Here is a 6,000-nt window from a genome sequence, read left to right on the forward strand (position 1 = left end):
CGAAACTATGATCTCTAAGTTGTCATTGCAAACATGTTTCTCTCACAACAAAGCTGAACTAGGAACAGTGAGCTAGTCATATTTACAAAAACAAAATAGTTCGAGTTCATACCAGCTTTTCCAGGCTCAGTCACTTCATCATATATCATCATTATTTCCTTTCATTTGCATGGCCGAATGATGTGAACAATAATAAGAGTGCTCGTGCATTGGACTAAAGCTGGAATCTGTAGGCAAACACAAAGGAGAAAACAAAGTAATATGGCTCTATGACAGCTAAACAGGTATGCATGCGAGAGCCACTAAACATTGTAACCATGGTCTTCTACCTTGACCCAAAGAACATAAAACTATTTACACGGGAAAGCTCCCAACAAGCAAAAGAAGAAAAAGAAAAATCTTTTTGGGTTTTCTCAAACTAGACAGACACACGAAAAGAAAACGAGAAAAAGAAAATAAACTAGCATGGATGATACAGTGGCAAAGTGTGAACACCGACGAACAAAGTGAAAGCATAAGAAAAGATGTAAAGTCGGTGAGAAACACGTACTCCCCCAAGCTTAGGCTGTTGGCCTAAGTTGGTCTACTCCGAAGGAGGGAAATAACCAGCTCCCGGGTACTCCGGAGTGGAGTGAGGATGCCACTGTTGTGTGAGCTCCTCTGGCTCCCACTGATAAACTGGCGTCTGGTACTCGACTGGTGGCTCGGGCACGGGCACCTGTGGTTGTGCCAAGCCCCAATATGCGTAGATGTCCGAGGGCATAATAATGTACCTACCTGCATGAAGATTGAACAAAGAAGGAGCAGGCAAAGTAATAGTCTCACGAGTACCCTGACTAAATACCAGGTTATAAATCATCCTTCTATTTATATCTCTATCAAGAAAGTCATGGCGAACCATGCTATCATAATCTAGATATCTCTTGGGAAGAAGAATCTCTTCTTCCTCGTCCAGTCTAATAGGTATCTCAAAGTGTCTAGCAAGACGGGTAGCATAGATACCTTCATAGACAACACCCTTAGAACGGTTCAGGTTCAACCGTTGAGCTACTATAGCACCCAAGCTATAAGTTTTATCGTTATAAAGGGCTTTGCACAAGACCGCAAGATCTGGGGAGCTAAGGGAACCAGCTTTCCCACGGCCAATCAAACATTTTCCCACGAATAGTGAGAAGTACCGAATCACGGGAAAATGTATGCTAGCAGCTCTAGCGCAAGACACTCCTCTCTCCTCTCCTACAACAATTGTATCGATGAAAGCCTCCAAGTCCCGTGGACGAGGTTCACGAATATCGCCAACATTGCAAAAATCCTGGAGTGACATGCGCTGGGGGATATCATATAATTTGAACTCAACCATAGGAGGATTCTTCCTTGGATAGAAGTTAAAACTTTGCACGAAAATATTGGTGAGGAGGAGGTATTGCGGACACTTATCTTTAACGAAGGCGGTAAGGCGTGCGTTCTCCACCAAGTGATAAAAGTCCTCATAAAGTCCTGCGGGGTGTAAGAACACATCGCTTGGCCACTCGCACGTTCGAACTTCTGTGACTCGAGGGACCGGATACTTGGGCTTCTTCTCACTCCCATCATCCTTGTGGTCACGGCTTGACGAGCCTCGTAAGAACCTCCTCATCTTTTCCCTTTTCCTATCTCTGAAAATTTCTGAAATTTTTAGTGATTCTAAGGAAAAGTGAATAAGGCTCAACAAAACTCGTAGCAACTACTCCCACAAGTGCCTAGAGGCCATATTACACATCAAAACTACTTGGGACCAGCTAAAATTAGCATGCAAAGCTCAAGAACAGGGTCACCAAGGCAACAAAAATACGCGAAGTATAAGGTACTAGAGAAAAAACTAATTGGACCAATGGAGGAGTCACTTACCAAGGTGTAATTTCCCCAAAACAGTTCGGAGAATGGTGCTTTGAGCAAGGAGATCGAAAATCCCAGCAAGAAGAGCAAGAACACGGGTTTGAGCTGCGAAACAATTTTTTCTGGAGGTAGGAGAAGCGGATGGGAGCTAGAATGAGTGGAGGGGGTGAACGTGGACCCCACAAGCCAGGTAGGCACGACCAGGGGGGTGCCCGCGCCTCCAGGGCTTGTGGCCCACTGGTGCAGCCCCCAGACTAGCTCTTCGTCTCAGTATTTTTCGAAAATTCCAGAAAAAATCATACTTGATTTTCAGGACGTTCGGAGAACTTTTATTTTCGGGGTTCTTTTCCATGGGACGCTAAAAGCAGAAAATAGGGAAAACTAAACTAAATCTATCATTATTCTTCTAAGAAACCGAAGGTGAAAGCTTGGACCAGAGGTTTGTGACTCCTCGATTCATCCATCTCATGGTCATCGAAAGAAATCCGTCAATGAGGTTGATCAAGTCTCTTTGACAAACTTTTTCGAATCGCAAAAGAGAACGGAGAATTTTCGAATAGTCACTAGGTTACCTGAATGGGGACGTGTATCTCCCCAACAAGCAAATCATACTTCATCTTAACAGGAGGAATAGGGCATTCAAAGCTCCCAATATGAATCGATGAAGTTTTTTCGATAGCATTGATGCAGTGTACTCGATATTGTTTCTTTCGAAAGTGCATTGTATGCTCATTACCGTTGACATGGAAAGTGGCATTGCCTTTGTTGCAATCTATAACAGCCCCTGCAGTGTTTAAAAAGGGTCTTCCGAGGATAACCACCATGGCATCGTCCTCAGGAATATCCAGAATAACAAAGTTTGTTAAGATAGTGACGTTGGCAACCACAACAGGCACATCCTCGCAAATGCCGATAGGAAAAGCAGTTGATTTGTCGGCCATTTGCAGAGAGATTTCAGTGGGTGTCAACTTATCCAGTTGAAGTCTACGATAAAGAGAGAGAGGCATAACACTAACACCGTCTCCAAGGTCGCATAACGCAGTTCTAACGTAGTTGCCTTTAATGGAGCAAGGTATAGTGGGCACTCCGGGATCACTTAGTTTCTTAGGAGTTCCACCCTTGAAGGTATAATTAGCGAGCATGGTGGAAATCTCAACCTCAGGTATCCTCCTCTTATTAGTCACAATATCCTTCATGTACTTAGCATACGGAGACATTTTGAGCATATCTGTCAAACGCATTTGCAGAAAGACAGGTCTGATCATTTCAACGAAGCGCTCAAAATCCTCATCATCCTTTTTCTTGGATGGTTTGGGAGGAAAGGGCATGGGTTTCTAAACCCATGGTTCCCTTTCTTTACCATGCTTCCTAGCAGTGAAGTCATTCTTATCGTATCTCTTATTCTTAGGCTGTGGGTTATCAAGATCAACAGGTTCAATCTCCACCTCCTTATCATTGCTAGGTTGAGCATCATCATGAACATCACTATTGACATTATAATTAGGCTCATGTTCATCACCAGATTGTGTTTCAGCATCAGAGGCAGAGACATCGTTTGGACTCTCACGTGTAGCAGCAGCAGGGTTGCTAGCGTGCAAGTTTCTATCATCTTTCTTCTTCTTTCTAGGATGATTAGGTGGATCAGTGCTAACTCCTTGAGAATTATGTTCAATTCTCTTTGGATGACCCTCAGGATACAAAGGTTCCTGGGTCATTCTACCGCCTCTAGTGACGACTCTGACAGAATTGTCATTCAACTCATTGAGCAAGTCATTCTGAGCTTTAAGTACTTCTTCTACCTGAGTAGTAACCATAGAGGCATGTTTACTCAGAAAGTTAAGATCATTGACATTTCTGTCTACACAAGCACTTAAATGACTAAGCATACGAGCATTCTGTTCCAATTGTCTGCTAACATAATCATTGAAACTTTGTTGTTTGGCAACGAAGTTATCAAATTCATCCAGGCATAAGCTAGCAGGTTTATCAAAAGGAATATCACTCTCATCAAACCTACGCAGAGAATTTACTTTTACTACCTGTATCGGGTTATCAAGACCATGGATCTCTTCGATAGGTGGTAGATTTTTGACATCTTCAGATTTAATGCGTTTCTCTCGCATAGATTTCTTAGCTTCTTGCATATCTTCAGGACTGAGGAATAGAATACCTCTTTTCGTCAGAGTTGGCTTAGGTGGTGGTTCGGGAATAGTCCAAGCATTCTCGTTGCACAAGATGTTAGTCAATAGGATCTCAACTTGTTCTACAGTTCGTTCCCTAAAAACACAACGAGCACAACTATCTAGGTGGTCTCTAGAAGCATCGGTATGTCCATTATAGAAGATATCAAGTATTTCATTCTTATCAAGAGGGTGATCAGGCAAAGCATTCAACAGTTGGACGAGCCTCCCCCAAGCTTGTGGGAGACTCTCTTCTTCAGCTTGAGCAAAGTTGTATATTTCCTTCAAGGCAGCTTGCTTCTTATGGGCAGGGAAATATTTTTCAGAGAAGTAGTAGACCATATCCTGGGGGCTATGCACACAACTAGGAGCAAGAGAAGTGAACCAGGTCTTAGCGTCATCCTTTAGCGAGAAAGGAAACAGCTTGAGGATGTAAAAGTGGCGGATCTTTTCCTCACTAGTGAATAGGGTGGCTATATCGTGCGGTTTGGTAAGATGGGCTACAACCGTTTCAGACTCATAACCGTGAAAAGGATCAGATTCGACCAGAGTGATTAACTCAGGGTCGACAGAGAATTCATAATCCTTATCTGTTGGGGATATTACCTGTTAATAACCCGCCCTAGTTGGGCCGGGTCACCAATCAGGCGATTCACCTAAACAGTGATTTGGGCCTTGGCCTGGCCGGATCAAGATCGTATGGCGGTTTATGATTTTTGGAAGGTCTCCAAGCTTTGAAAGACGGCAACCTAGAGACCACAGGGGTCACGATTTATAGGAAGGAAAGTATCCTTGTAAACCCTAAGGGTTCGACCTGTATATAAAGGCGAGTCCCAGGGAAGGAGAGGTTAGGTTAGAATTCATCGAGTGCTAGGTCTAGCGATTTACGCCCTCCTTGTAACCGAAACCACATCTATACAAACCAAAGCAGGAAGTAGGCCTTTACCTCTTCACGAGGGGCTGAACCTGGGTAAATCGCCGTGTCTCTCCCGCTTAACCCCTTTGAGTCGCCACCAAGGTGTGATGGCTCCAGTACTAAGTCCTTTCACGAGGACATCTGCCGTGACAAAACCATGACAGTTGGCGCCCACCATGGGGCCTGCGCACGGTGGAGTTGAGTTCTCAAAGGGAGCCCTACCAGGGTTTGGGAGTTACGCGACGGGGCTCATGACCCGGAGCCACCGTGGGAAAACCTACATCGACAACCAGCGATGGGGGCCTGAAGCAGATTCGATTGAATATGGTTACAGGGTCCCCTTCGGCAAGATCAACATCTTCATCGGCATGATCGGATCATCCGTGCCTGAGCCGGACATCTCCACCGACATCGTCGAGCCGGCTAGGTACGTCCGCCCAGTAATAACGCCAAATCTGACTCGCCCGGTCTTTGTGGGGTTTGTTGGAAATATGCCCTAGAGGCAATAATAAATTAGTTATTATTATATTTTCTTAGTTCATGATAATCGTTTATTATCCATGCTATAATTGTATTGATTGGAAACACAATACTTGTGTGGATACATAGACAAAACACTGTCCCTAGTAAGCCTCTAGTTGACTAGCTCGTTGATCAAAGATGGTCAAGGTTTCCTGGCCATAGGCAAGTGTTGTCACTTGATAACGGGATCACATCATTAGGAGAATCATGTGATGGACTAGACCCAAACTAATAGACGTAGCATGTTGGTCGTGTCATTTTGTTGCTACTGTTTTCTGCGTGTCAAGTATTTGTTCCTATGACCATGAGATCATATAACTCACGGACACCGGAGGAATGCTTTGTGTGTATCAAACGTCGCAACGTAACTGGGTGACTATAAAGATGCTCTACAGGTATCTTCGAAGGTGTTCGTTGAGTTAGTATAGATCGAGACTGGGATTTGTCACTCCGTGTGACGGAGAGGTATGTCGGGGCCCACTCGGTAATACAACATCACACACAAGC

The sequence above is a fragment of the Hordeum vulgare genome, chromosome 2H (genome assembly GCF_904849725.1).
Source record: "Hordeum vulgare subsp. vulgare chromosome 2H, MorexV3_pseudomolecules_assembly, whole genome shotgun sequence".
Classification (NCBI taxonomy): Eukaryota; Viridiplantae; Streptophyta; class Magnoliopsida; order Poales; family Poaceae; genus Hordeum; species Hordeum vulgare.